This window comes from Rhinatrema bivittatum, chromosome 9, assembly GCF_901001135.1.
Source record: "Rhinatrema bivittatum chromosome 9, aRhiBiv1.1, whole genome shotgun sequence".
Classification (NCBI taxonomy): Eukaryota; Metazoa; Chordata; class Amphibia; order Gymnophiona; family Rhinatrematidae; genus Rhinatrema; species Rhinatrema bivittatum.
This window is the reverse complement of record NC_042623.1, coordinates 243,441,710-243,455,880: the sequence shown is the minus strand read 5'-3', so window position 1 is coordinate 243,455,880 and position 14,171 is coordinate 243,441,710.

Sequence of the window (14,171 nt, the reverse complement as noted above, 5' to 3'; positions counted from 1 at the left end):
CCCCCCGGCCCTATCTAGACCCCCCCCCCCCCCTACCTTTATCTGAAAAGTTACTACTGCCTCCGGGCAGTAGTAACTTACGGGCGCTGGCGCGGCAGGCCCCGACACAGGCCGCTGTGTCGGGGCACTCGGCCACACCCCCGGACCACCCACACGCACCCGAAAATGCCCCGATCCAAAACCGCGCCCCCTGGCCAAGCCCCGACCGCCCCTTTTTGCAAACCCCGGGACTTACGCGCGTCCCGGGGCTTGCGCGCGCTGCCGAGCCTATGCAAAATAGGCTCGGCGCGCGCAGGGGTTTTTTAAAAGGGCTACGCGCATACCTTATGCGCGTAGCCCTTTTAAAATCCGGCCCATAGTGCTGTCTGTTTAGGTGCCTAAATGTCTATTTTCAGCTGATCTAAGGAGCCTTAATTTTAGGATGAATATAGGCACCTAACTTTAGTTGCCTTAAACTGAGACACCTAAATTTAGGCCATCTATTGCCTGTCCTAAATTAAGGTGCCCAGCACTAAAAATCAATACTGAGTACCTAATTTTGTTTCTCTGACCTCGCCCTGCCCAACTTTAAGGCATCTAAATTTAGGTGGTGAGCAGGAGGGAATTTGTATTTAGGCAGACCTAGGCACCTAAAGTTTAAAGTTTGAATATCAAACATCACTATCAGGAGTATCTGAGAATACTGCACCAAAATCTGTGCCTGTCAGAAGAAGACAGGAAGTGGCCATGTCTGTCCCATTTGGCTGACACCACTGTCATAATGCTTCACTAAAAACGTGGGTCTTAACATTGTAGGCCTTGAATAGTCTAGAGGTCTCATAACCAAGATATTAGGGCCAGCTGGTATGTTATCTGCACTACTTAAAAACTAATTAGCAACACACCGTAAAAGTCCATGAATATTCCTTGTAGATTTGTCTTCTAGGCCCTGACTATTCTATAGTCTGTAGGAGATTGCAGGCCTAGCAAGTGGAGGAGCTTTTGGGAAGGTTGGGGACTTAAGGTATACTGGAACATTTGGGAGGGTTAGGACCAAACCTGGGGCATTATATCTGAGAACGATTGGCAATTTGTTGGACCACTTCCATATTTCAGGCAGGGAAGTTGCAGGGTAGGGCAGGGCTTTTTGTGGATTATCCTGACTTTTTGGATTGAAGCAAAGGGATGAATGTGTTCCAATAATACAGTACAACTTATTCATCTCACCAGCCTCCAGACAACCAAAAACACTACTACATGGCCCTTACACCAAATTCACTACTTCCACCATATCAACACCATACTGGAGCACCTATTGGTCAAGGACCATGCACCAGAATTGGAAAGGTTAGGCAGGAGTGTCCACATTTTAGTAGGAAAAGGCTGCCTTCTCACCATAACTCTTAATTCCCATTCTATGCTTTTTATGAGGAACTTACCACTCAACTACTACTGAGGAAATCATGCAACACCTGCTTTCACACTGTTGTACCATTTAAGACTCTGTAAGACATAGAACATACGGGTCCAGATTTTCAAAGCCCTACATGCGTAAATCCTATGGATCCTATATTATAAAGGCCCAGCGCCACGTGTAAAGCCCCGGGATGCTTCTAAGTCCCGGGGCTTCAAAAAAGGGGCGGGGCCAGAGGCCTCTGGCACAGCAATTTCGGAGTGGCCTGGGAGGGAGCAGGGGAAGGCCGTGGGCGTTGGCGCACACAAGATACACTAGTGTGCACCCCCTTGCTTGCACCGACCCCCGATTTTATAACATGCGCACTTGCATGCGCATGTTATAAAATTGGGCGTTTATGTGTGCACGCCAGGTAGCGCGCGCACATAGACGTCCGCGTGTAACTTTGAAAATTTACCCCACTGTGTATAGTTTATTCACATTCATGCCATTCTATATGAATTTGTAGGATGGTCCTCTATTTGAGAGAGAAGAATTCAGTCCTTGTACATTATATATTATGACGCAAGCAATAATGTTTTCTAAATGTGAACATTTCCTTTGAAAATACTTTTTTGTTGCATAAATAAATATTGATTTTTTTCCAGTTAGTATGTCTTAGTGTCTTTTTCATTTCCAAAGAGAAATGTGGGAATGTGCATTAAGCTCAAGGGGGGGTCTGGAGATAGGTGCCTTCTAGTTCATGATTAGGTTTCTCTTAGGTACCAGTACCCTAGTATGCAGTGCATCAGATCCTGGAAAGTGTTTATAATAAAAGCTTGTAGAGTCATAGCAAAGCCTATAATAAAGGCCTTCAGAAATCCTTTGGTTTCACTTGTAAATCTTTTATTATCATAGGCAAAAGTAGGAACCTCTTGCCTCTCATCTGTAAGTGTACCTGAAAGATTTAGCAGAATACAGATAACTGTTAGTGAAGATGGAGTAAAGGGGGGAGGGGGTGTTCCAAAAAAACAGCATTTTCTTCTCCACTTTGGCACTACATACAGGAAAGGTGACCTGCAATGACTCTGCTTCTGGTCTGACTCTCCCTTTATTGTGCTGTCCTGATATCTAGCAGGAGAGCAGCAGGGATCCTGAGGCCGGTGTGGATTAATGTAAGCTTCGATGTAGTATCTTACTACAATGTTGTGAAGGATGCAGCAGGTAAGTATAACAACGGTCACTTTATATGGGGAGTATTTTAAGGTACCACCTGAGTGATCCAAACATCTAAAATTACTTTTTAACACTTCAAACATGCTCTCTAATATGGAGCAAGTGGATGCATTGTCCTCATTGTACGTCCTATCTACAAGATTCATCAGAACAGTCAACACCCATATTCAACATCACCTAGAAGGAAACCATGAGAACAGAGAAAGTGAGCTGCAAGTCCTATGTTTCAATGTCTGGTACTGCTTTTCTTTTTTTTGAGTGTCATTTCTACCAAACCCCTAACCATCCCCCCTACATCTATTATATTGATAGGAAGTGCTGTGTGCATATGTGCTAGTTTGGTTTCAGCAAAAAAAAAGTATACCTGATTTGCAGGAATATGTTATTTGAAGTGTTATGGAAGAAAAACATAAAAGAGAGAGAGGGTGGGACCTAGAGGTAGATGTGATACATACCTAGCAGCCACTCTCTGCCACAATGGACCTTCTCAAAAAGCTTGACGAGGATGGAATGATGCAGGCTATAAGAGTTGTATTAAAACCTTGGATAGATATCTAGCCATGACATACAGTGCCCACATGTACACATGACTGTCTCCTTAGTTACTTGTTTGTGTTGCCAAGGTTGCAAGGTGGTATTTGTGGGAGGATGGCCAGTGTCTGGTAACAAATGTAAACAAACAAGTGATCTAATAATACCATCAAGTTCTAGTCAGAATACGCAAAAGCATGTAATGCAAATGCATATTTTAAAATTTTCCAGTCCCTTTGTATTTTAGGAAAGGGGCCCTGGCATTTTAGGATATGCATACTTTAAATTCCCGTGGTATCTGTCTGTGTGTTTGGGTGAGGGGGTAGTAACTGGTGTGTGGGGAAGTGACTGGGGTGAATGTATGGGGTGACAGATGGGAGAGAGAGACTGGTTGGGGTGACTGGTGAGAGAGAGGCAGCCTGGAATGTGTGTGTGTGTGTGTGGGGAGGGGTGACTGTATGGGGTGACAGTAGAGAGACTGCTTGGGGCGTGACTGCTGAGAGAGAGGCAGCCTGGTGTGTGTAGAGGTGACTGGTGAGGGGGAGTGACTGGGGTGACTATGGGATGATGGGGAAGAGAGACTGCTTGGGGTAATGATTGGTGAGAAAGAGGCACTGTTGTGTGTGGGGTGAGACTGGTGAGAGGGGGAGTGACTATATGGGGTGACAGCTGGGAGAGAGACTAGTTGATGAGTGGTGAGAGAGAAAGGCATCCTGGTGTGTGGAGGTGACTCATGAGGGGGAGTGACTGGAGTGACTGTATGGGATGATGGGGGCAAAGAGATTGCATGGGGTGGTGATTGGTGAGAGAGAGGCAACCTGTTAGTGTGCACTAACTCCAAAATTAGGAAAACTATTAGTGCGCACTAACTACATATTAGTGCTACTAAGTCCTGTTAGTGTGCACCAACTCTGAAGTTAAGGAAACCTGAAATAAACACCTCCCAAACCATTTAAAAAATGAAATCAATCAGATAACGACCCAAAATGAAAATGACACGAAAAAAAAAATCTGTGCACATCCCTAGCTTGCAGTACCTGGTAGAAAAATCTGGAGAAAATGCTTTGCTCCATTCCAGCAAATGTAACCACTGTGGTTTAAAAAGTCCAGAGGCAAAATAATGTAATAAGCTCAACAGTTTATCAAGCCTAGATATAGCATGAAACTTAGATGCCTCAGGATCAATGTTAGATTTTAACTATTCAAACACATAGAAACATAGAAATGACGGCAGAAGACCAAACGGTCCATCCAGTCTGCCCAGCAAGTTTAGCACTTTTTTTTTGCTCATACTTATGTTACTCTTGGCTCTTAGTAACCTTTTGGTTCTAGTTCCCTTCCACCCCCACCATTAATGAGAGAGCAGTGTTGGAACTGCATCTAAGTGAAATATCTAGCCTAATTAGTTAGGGGTAGCAACCGCCGCAATAAGCAAGCCACACCCACCTGCCCACCCAGACTAAATAATTCAGTCCTTGTTGGTTGTTGTCTGTATATAGATCCACCTTTCTTCATTCTCCCTGCCGCTGAAGCAGAGAGTTATGCTGGATATGCATTGAAAGTGAAGTATCAGACTTTCACCTCTGCCGTTGAAGCAGAGAGCCATGCTGGATATGCTTGTAGTATCAGTATTTCTCCCCTGCTGTTGAAGCAGAGAGCTATGCTGGATATGCTTGAAGTATCAGTCTTTCTCCCCTGCCGTTGAAGCAGAGAGCTATGCTGGATATGCATTGAAAGTGAAGTATCAGGCTTATTTGGTTTGGGGTAGTAGCCGCCGTAACAAGCAAGCTACTCCCCGCTTTTTTGTGAATGCAAATCCTTTTTTCCACATTTCCTCTTGCCGTTGAAGCTTAGAGCAATGTTGGAGTCAGTTAACCGTATGTATGTTTATTGAATAAGGGTATTATCTCCAGGTAGTAGCCGTCATTCCCGTGAGCCACACACTCTTCATTCACGTCCTCTAGACTTTATGGATCCACAGTGTTTATCCCACACCCCTTTGAAGTCCTTCACAGTTCTGGTCTTCACCACTTCCTTCGGAAGGGCATTCCATGCATCCACCACCCTATCCGTGAAGAAATACTTCCTGACATTGGTTCTGAGTCTTCCTCCCTGGAGCTTCAAATCGTGACCCCTGGTTCTGCTGATTTTTTTCCGACGGAAAAGGTTTGTCATTGTCTTTGGAGCATTAAAACCTTTCAAGTATCTGAAAGTCTGTATCATATCACCTTTGCTCCTCCTTTCCTCCAGGGTGTACATATTTAGATTCTTCAATCTCTCCTCATAAGTCTTTCAATGAAGACCCTCCACCTTTTTGGTTGCCCTTCTCTGGACCGCCTCTATCTTGTCTCTGTCTCTTTGGAGATACTGTCTCCAGAACTGAACACAGTACTCCAGGTGAGGCCTCACCAAGGACCTGTACAAGGGGATAATCACTTCCCTTTTCTTACTCGATATTCCTCTCTCTATGCAGCCCAGCATTCTTCTGGCTTTAACTATCGCCTTGTCACATTGTTTCGCCAAATTCAGATCATTAGACACTTTCACCCCAAGGTCTCTCTCCTGCTCCATGCACATCAGCCTTTCTCCCCCATTGAAAACAGTTCATTCGGATTTCCACTCCCCATATGCATGACTCTGCACTTCTTGGCATTGAATCTCAGCTGCCATATCTTCGACCACTCTTCCAGTTTCATTCAATCCCGTCTAATTTTCTCCACTCCTTCCGGTGTGTCCACTCTGTTGCAGATCTTAGTGTCATCCGCAAAAAGACAAACCTTACCTTCTATCCCGTCTGCAATGTCACTCACAAAGATATTGAACAGAACTGGTCCCAACACCGATCCTTGCGGTACACCGCTTAAAACCGCTCTCTCTTCAGAGAAAGTTCTATTTACCATCACACATTGCCTTCTGTCTGTCAACCAGTTTGCAATCCAGGCCACCACCTCGGCACTCACTCCTAGTCTCCTGTGCGGGACTGTATCAAAAGCTTTGCTGAAATCCAAGTAGATGACATCGAGTGCTCTTCCTTGATCCGATTCCTTGGTTACCCAGTCAAAAAACTATCAGATTTGTCTGACAGGATGTTCCCCTGGTGAATCCATGCTGCCTCTGATCCAGCAATTCTCCCGACTGTAGATAGTTCACTATTCTCTTTCAACAGCTACTCCATTACTTTTATTTATTTATTTATTTATTTATTTAACGCTTTTCAATACCGATCTTCATGGTTGGAAGACCATATCAGACCGGTTTACATCGAACAGGGTAATAGTAACAATAGTAACAAAAAAACAGTAAAAATCGGAAGAATAAAGTTACATTTAACAAGGTTGGTAAACTTGGAGCTGTATATTATTGGAAGGAAAAAGGCATAGGAACGCAGTAAACCAAAAGTGTAAACAATATGATAAAGGGTCTTATTAAGTGTTGGAGGTGAGGTGAGGCTAACCACCGAGGTGAGGCTAACCGGTCTGTAATTACCAGCCTCTTCTCTTCCACTCTTGTGAAGCGGGATCACCACCGCTCTTCTCCAGTCACTCGGCACCACTCCCGTTTCTAGGGATCTATTGAACAGGTCACACAGTGGACCCGCCAGCACATCTCTGACCTAATGACCCTTGAGCTCAAGTGAAGCATGCAAATTATTTCTTCTATCTGACCTAGTGTGATGATTCTGGGCCTAATAATACATGAACACAGCTGCCTCCTTGCTCTCTTCTACGGCTCCTAGCCTCCTCTCTTCTACTGTTCCTAGCCTCCTCCTCTTTCTGTGTCACTCTGTCCTCGCCCCATCATCCTCCTTCCTTTTCCCATTCTTTCTCTCAATTTCTCTCTCTCTGTTTCCTGTTCCTCCTCCTCCTCTCACCATCTCTCCCCTGGGCTTGACATCACTCCTTTTGGTCTAGAAGCTACATGTATTCCATCTTGAAATACAGAATGCATCCTGTTAGCTGGGCCCTTTACATAGTGTGTGAACTATAAAGTTTACACCTGAAAGCAGCAGGTGTAAAATTTTACGTTTTAGCTAAAGTATGCTAAGTAGTTAGGGACCTTTGTTTTCAGTTATTATTTTATTTTTCCTGGGAATTTCAATATTATAACAAAAATAATCAGTGGAACAATGACTTTGTAATAATATGTAGGAGAAAAATCAATGTAAAAGTAATTTTTCACTAATATTTTTGGTATACCTGAAATTCTGAGGAAAAATAAAATAAAAACTGAAAACAGGGGTCACTAAAAATAGTGCATGGAGAGAACAGACCATCCTATTTACTGCACAGCCACTAAGGCTTAATTTTCAAATGATGCATTTCATTAACATGTTTATGCTCTAATTTTTGCAAGTACATGGTAATGTCTTTCTGGGTTGGTTTAGCATGCATGCTAAGATTTAGTGCATAGGATCTAAAATCTCTTGAAAAAGCTATCTGCATTGATTATAAGTAAATTCACATGTCTGCAACAATTGATATGTAACAACATTATAACACATATGTACATGCCCACATATAGTACACCTCATAGAGCACTGCTGCTTTCTTGGATGCCATAATGTAAACATAATTTATTTATTTATTTAACAGTTTTATATACCGAAGTTCTAGTAACAAAGTTACTAATCAATTCGGTTTACATTACAACAATAAAATTGACAGTATATAGAATAATGTCTTACAAAGAACAGGGAAGATTGAACTTGGAAATAAATAAAATAACTTAATGAGAGCAATAAATAACTTCAATGGAGCAAGGAGAGTACAATTTAAATACAGTATAATATAGGTGAATATATTTTTGGAATTGACTATGTCGGGCCTGAGGTCGATTGTTGAAAAGTTCAGAATAGTTATTGGGATTAGGAGAATGCTTGATTAAACAACCATGTCTTGAGTCTCTTTTTAAAGATGGGTGCCGATTGTTCCATTCTCAGGTCAGGAGGGAGAGAGTTCCAGAGTTTAGGTCCGGCGGTGGAAAGAGCTCTTTTACCAATCAAATATGCCGAAGCTTAAGATACTTAATGCAAATGATTTTATTATTCATACTACTAAGAAATTGCCATGCTGGGTCAGACCAAGGGTCCATCAAGCCCAGCATCCTGTTTCCAACAGAGGCCAATCCAGGCTACAAGAACCTGAAAGTACCCAACAACTAAGTAGATCCCATGCTACTGATGCAATTAATAGCAGTGGCTATTCCCTAAGTAAACTTTATTAATAGCCGTTAATGGACTTCTCCTCTAAGAACTTATCCAAACCTTTTTTGAACCCAGCTACACTAACTGCACTAACCACATCCTCTGGCAACAAATTCCAGAGCTTTATTGTGCGTTGAGTGAAAAAGAATTTTCTCCAATTAGTCTTAAATGTGCTACTTGCTAACTATTCTGGGACTAGAAAACTAGCAGTTTGCAACAAACATAAACCACATCTGCATTCTTGCAGAATATTTATTTTATAAAGCAAATATTTTCAATTCAATATAAAACCAAATTTATTTTTAGTATTTCATATATGACAAATCTGAAATGGACACTTAACGATATTTATAAAAACACTGAAACAGAGAAACATGATGGCAGAAAAAGACCATAAGCCTTATCTAGTCTGCCCATCCACACCAACTAATTTTTATAAGCAAATACATTTACTAAATATTGAAACTGTGGTGTATATCTTTTATATAGAAAAATGCATATATAAAATGGCTAAAACAGATAAGTTAGTATGGGGCCTGAGATACTAAAGGTTTTCTCCTCTTTTGTGTCTATGGGAAAAATGCTTAGTACCTAGAACCTATATATAGGGAAATTTATGTACTACTGAAACATATGAATTTCAAGTGCCCCCTCTTTTGGCATTGATTTAATATATAGCCATCTATTAAAAGGAAGAAGGGCATCAGGTCTTTTTTTGTACCTATCTATATAATTATGTCAGAAGCAAGTCTGGAGAACAATGCTGTCTTTTTCAAGTTACAGCAGATGGTACCATCTGTGCTTATCTAATCCCAGCCAAAAAATGCTCTCCTCATCAGTATTTCCTATAAGGGATATAGTTTCAGATTATCTGACATTAAAATCGGATAATATGCATAACAAGTTCATGTAAAAGGGAGCAGAATATCTACATCTCTTAGAGGTAAATAATAAGAGTTTTATTGTAGCAGCGTAAAATATACTATGGTTTTATATACGGTAGACATTGTTTTAGATTTCTGGTTTAACAGAACAAAGCACTCTTGCTACAAATTTTATGAAATCCCTGCATTTAAATTAAAGAGTACATGCATTTCTCAAATACAATGACAATACACTGCTTCATCTTAAAGTAGTAATTTAGCCAATTTATCTCACCCTACAACAGTCAGGTCGTCCTTCTGGCATGGAGGGCAGCCAGCAGGACCTCTAGCAGACAAACACCAGGTTAATACCACAGTCCCAGGGCAGTACACCCCAAATCTTCAGATACCGCTGTAAATTATACAGGCAAGGGACAGGGCAAAGACGACTTGATTTGCTAGGGCTTGGGCAAAGGATAAGATTGACAAGTGCTCCATGGATAATGGAGCAGGGTTGTGCTGAGTTGAGAGCCCGCTTTCGATTCTTAGGCTTAAACTTCATAAAAAGTCTCAGGTGCCAAGTTCACGAGTAGAAAGTTTCTGTGAATGGTAGCACGCAATCAGAGTGTGGTGCTGTATTCTCAAATTGGTAAGTCCAAAGTATTTTCTGTTCTCAGGACCTCATACATATTAACTTTTGGATCATGTGCATATGCATATTGATTGGATGTTACCATAATCCATATGTCTTCATTTTAATCAGTATGTCTATGCATATAACCACAGAGATGTTGGCCTGAAAAAGAAGACATCTGTTGAACAATATGAAGCCTCATTGCTGGATTCAAAGTTTGCCAAGGACACAGACCCAACAATATTGTGTTCGTCAGTACTAGAAAAATTGTAAACTGGTAAAAGATTGCTTGATATAAAGAACAATAGCAGTTTCTTCTTCTCAGTAGAGATCTCACAGGCATTCACATTAAAACTTCAGAGGCCATCACATGGCTGGACTTCTATTTTGTGTTGCTCAGGTCTGTAAATTTTGGTGACTGGCTTATCCCTACATTCTAATTCCAGAGAATAAAAAAAAAAAGAAATTGCACTAGAAGCAGTGATGGTAAAGTCCAGTCCTTGAATACTATAAACAAGCCTGGTTTTCAAGCATAATCAAACCATGCAAACAAGTCTGACTCTTGGACTGAAAATATGCAGATATATCTCATGGAAATCATTAAAGGTAAGCATGTGTGTGAAATTCAAGGACTGGAGTTCAATGTCCATGCACGAGGAGCTCAGAGTTGGACCAGAGTTGAGAGTATTCACAAACTTTAGGAAAACTGTTTGACCCAGCCAGATTTAGCCAACTAAATCATCCGGCTAACTCAACTCCTTCCAGTTACGCTCCCAGAGTGCTCCTAACTTATCCTGCTAAATTCTAGCTGCCTAATTTATTTATCCAGATATGTGCCCAAACATTCATTTATAAATGTATGAACTAAAACAGAGGACTCGGCACAATTACAATGCCAACAAATAGATCAATAGTTTTTATTCACAAAGTAGAATTAATCATCTTAAATTAGAACCACCATGTGCTTTATGAAAACATCACAAGTTAAAAACCATCAACGACGCATAAGTGCTACATAACCATTCATACCACATCATTCATACACAATACACCCCACACCTCTAAAATTTAACGCTAACAACTGAAGTATATATCATTACCACCTAATGTTGACATGCCCAACATGTAGCATATGTTTGATGTCATGCAAATATATAACAACTTTTGTTGGTTAACAAACCTACAACAGTTTCAATATATCAATTAAACAATATGCTATAAATGTTGATATTATATTCTCATTCACATTGTGATGCTCTCGACAGGATACCTGTTTCACCCAAACATTTGGGCTTCCTCAGGGGAAAATAAATGTTCTTAAATGGCACAGTAGTGCTGGCATCATAACATTGTTGACTCCTTAATGCATGAGTTGTAACTTTATAACATTGATGGCGAAATATAACAGCGTTGCCAGTAGCACATGATCCCGATCTCTATAACCTATGAAGCAACATAAACAAACAATTCCTGCTTTAAATATATATATTATATGGACAGGTGAATTCACCCTGTGTCCCGACACCATTACCACAGTACCAACCATTCAATTCACATGATTTTATAAATTGCCCAAATTATCGTTGTAATTTCATTTAGCCAGCTAACGTCTGAGTCCGACCAATTTCACTCCTGATGCAAAGCCAATACTCCAGTAGATCTTGGTTTTTCCATTCCCTTCTTTGGCACAACAGATCCTCTCTTCTTATCCCAGGCTTTCTTGAATGTTGTTACTGGTTTTTTGTCTCCATCACTACCACTGGGAAGCCATTCAATGTATCTACCACCCAGCTGGTTGTCGCTCCTATCTTGGATTATCATATGGTGACCTCTTGTTCTAGAGTTACTGCTTTGACTCAGGCACTGAGTCCTCTATAAAGAATTAGTTTATCACTTTGTATCTCTATAAAAGCTTATGAAACCATGTAAGTAACCAGGAAATCTAGGTACATTATGAAGAACATTCAGGACATATGCTCAGTGTTAGTGCTTTTGATATCTACTAGTTATTTAAAATATTAACTAAGAGATAGCTTAGAGAGTAAGTGAGTAAGTGAAAATATTAACTAAGAGATAGCTTAGAGAGTAAGAGAGTAAGTGAAACTTCATCCAGAGGTGTGGCCTGTATAATAATTGATAGGGATATGTATTCATTTTACCCTAATAAGTAAAATGTGATGAATGAGTTCCAAACGGAACAAAAAATGGACTAATTCTGAAAACTATTTTGATTTTTCAGTATGGTAAATAGTGCATGCTAGCAAATAGAGTGCACTATATTTTGGCACACCCAACCACCCATGACACCCCTGCAGCCTCCCTGCTGTCTCTCCCAGCCCCTCTGATCCTATCTTACCCCTTCTTTGGGGGATTTCCTAGGTAAAAAGGTACTTCAGTTACTCCTGCCCCTGCTAGATCCTATCATCCAATGGCACTGTGTTGCTGGAACTGTTTTTCAATGACCAGAAACCAGTGGAAGGGGTTTCGCTGTTGTTTTGTAAAGGAGTTTATGGAGAAGTATGTTTTGACAGGTTTTGAGGAAGAGTTTTGAGATCTGTTTTACCTTCTATGGTGAGAGCTTTGGCATCTGTGAAACCTGGTGGAAGGAGGATAACCAATGGGACAATGCTGTATCAGGGTACAAATTATACAGGGAAGATCAACTTGGTGAGGGTGGGCACTTTATGTCAGAGATGGTATAAGAGTCCAACAAGATAAAGATGATACAAGAGACTAAATGCTCAGTAGAAACTATATGGGTAGAAATCCCTTGTGTTTTTGTTAAAAGTATAGAGATAGAAGTATACTACCATCCACCTGGCCAAAATATTCAGACAGATGATGAAATGCTAAGAGAAATCAGGGAAGCAAACCAATTTGGCAGTGCAGTAATAATGGGAAATTTCAATTACCCCAGTATTGACTGGGTAAATGTAACATCAGGACATGCTAGATACATAGGGGTAGATTTTCAAATGTATGCGCAGGTGTACATGTGCACGTGCTTCCCAGCATGCACACATGTATGCCCGATTTTATAACATACATGTGCAGGTGCACGCATGTTATAAAATCGGGGGTTGGCGCACGCTAGGGAGGTGCACCATTGTGCACCCTGCATGCGCCGATGCCTGCGGGTTTCCCTGTTCCCTTCCCCCTAACCTATCCCCCCCTAGCTCTATCCTAATCCCCCCCAAAATTTTAATTTACCTTCTGCGCCTGCCGGCCTCCTGCCAGCACGCGATCCCCCGGCACAGCAGAAAATGGCTGTTGTGCCGGAGGCCTCTGGCCCCACTCCTTTTGTAAAGTCCTGGGACTTAGACATGTCTTGGGGCTTTACGCGCATTGCCGGGCCTTTATAAAATAGGCCTTTATAAAATATGTATTTACGCGTGTAGGGCTATAAAATCAGCCCCATAATGTTCCTGGATTGAATAAACGACTGCTTCATGGAGCAATTGGTTCAGGAACCAATGAGAGAGAGAGCTATTTTAGATTTAATTCTTAATGGAATGCAGGATTTGGTAAGAGAGGTAATGATGGTGGAGCCACTTGGCAATAACGATCATAATATGATTAAATTTGAACTAATGACCGAAAGGAGGGATAATTTGTAAATCTAAGCTCTAACCCTAAATTTTAAAAAAGGAAATTTTGATAAAATGAAAAGGTGCAGCTGGAAAGGTTTAAAGTGTACAACAGGCGTGGACATTGTTTAAAAATACAATCTTAGAAGCGCAGTCCAGATGTATTCCACGCATTAAGAAAGGTGGAAGGAAGGCAAAACGATTACCGGCATGGTTAAAAGGTGAGGTGAAAAGCTATTTTAGCCAAAACTACATCCTTCAAAAATTGGAAGAAGGATCCATCTGAAGAAAATAGGAAAAAGGTAAGTGTAAAACATTGATAAGGCAGGCTAAGAGAGAATTTGAAATGAAGTTGGCCACAGAGGCAAAAACTCATAATAAAAAAGTTTAAAAATATATCCGCAGCAAGAAACCTGAGAGGAAGTCTGTTTGACCGTTAGATGAAAGCAGGGTTAAAGGGGCTCTTAGGGAAGATAAGGCCATTGCAGAAAGACTAAATGCATTCTTTGCTTCTGTGTTTATTAATGAGGATGTTGGGGAGATACAGGTTCCAGAGATGGCTTTCAAGGGTGATGAGTTAGATTAACTGAACCAAATCACTGTGAACCTAGAAGATGCAGTAGGCCAGATTGACAAACTACAGAGTAGCAAATCACCTGGACTGGATGAAATGCACCCCAGGGTTCTAAAGTAACTAAAAAAATGAAATTTCAGATCTGTTAGTTAAAATTTGTAATGCATCATT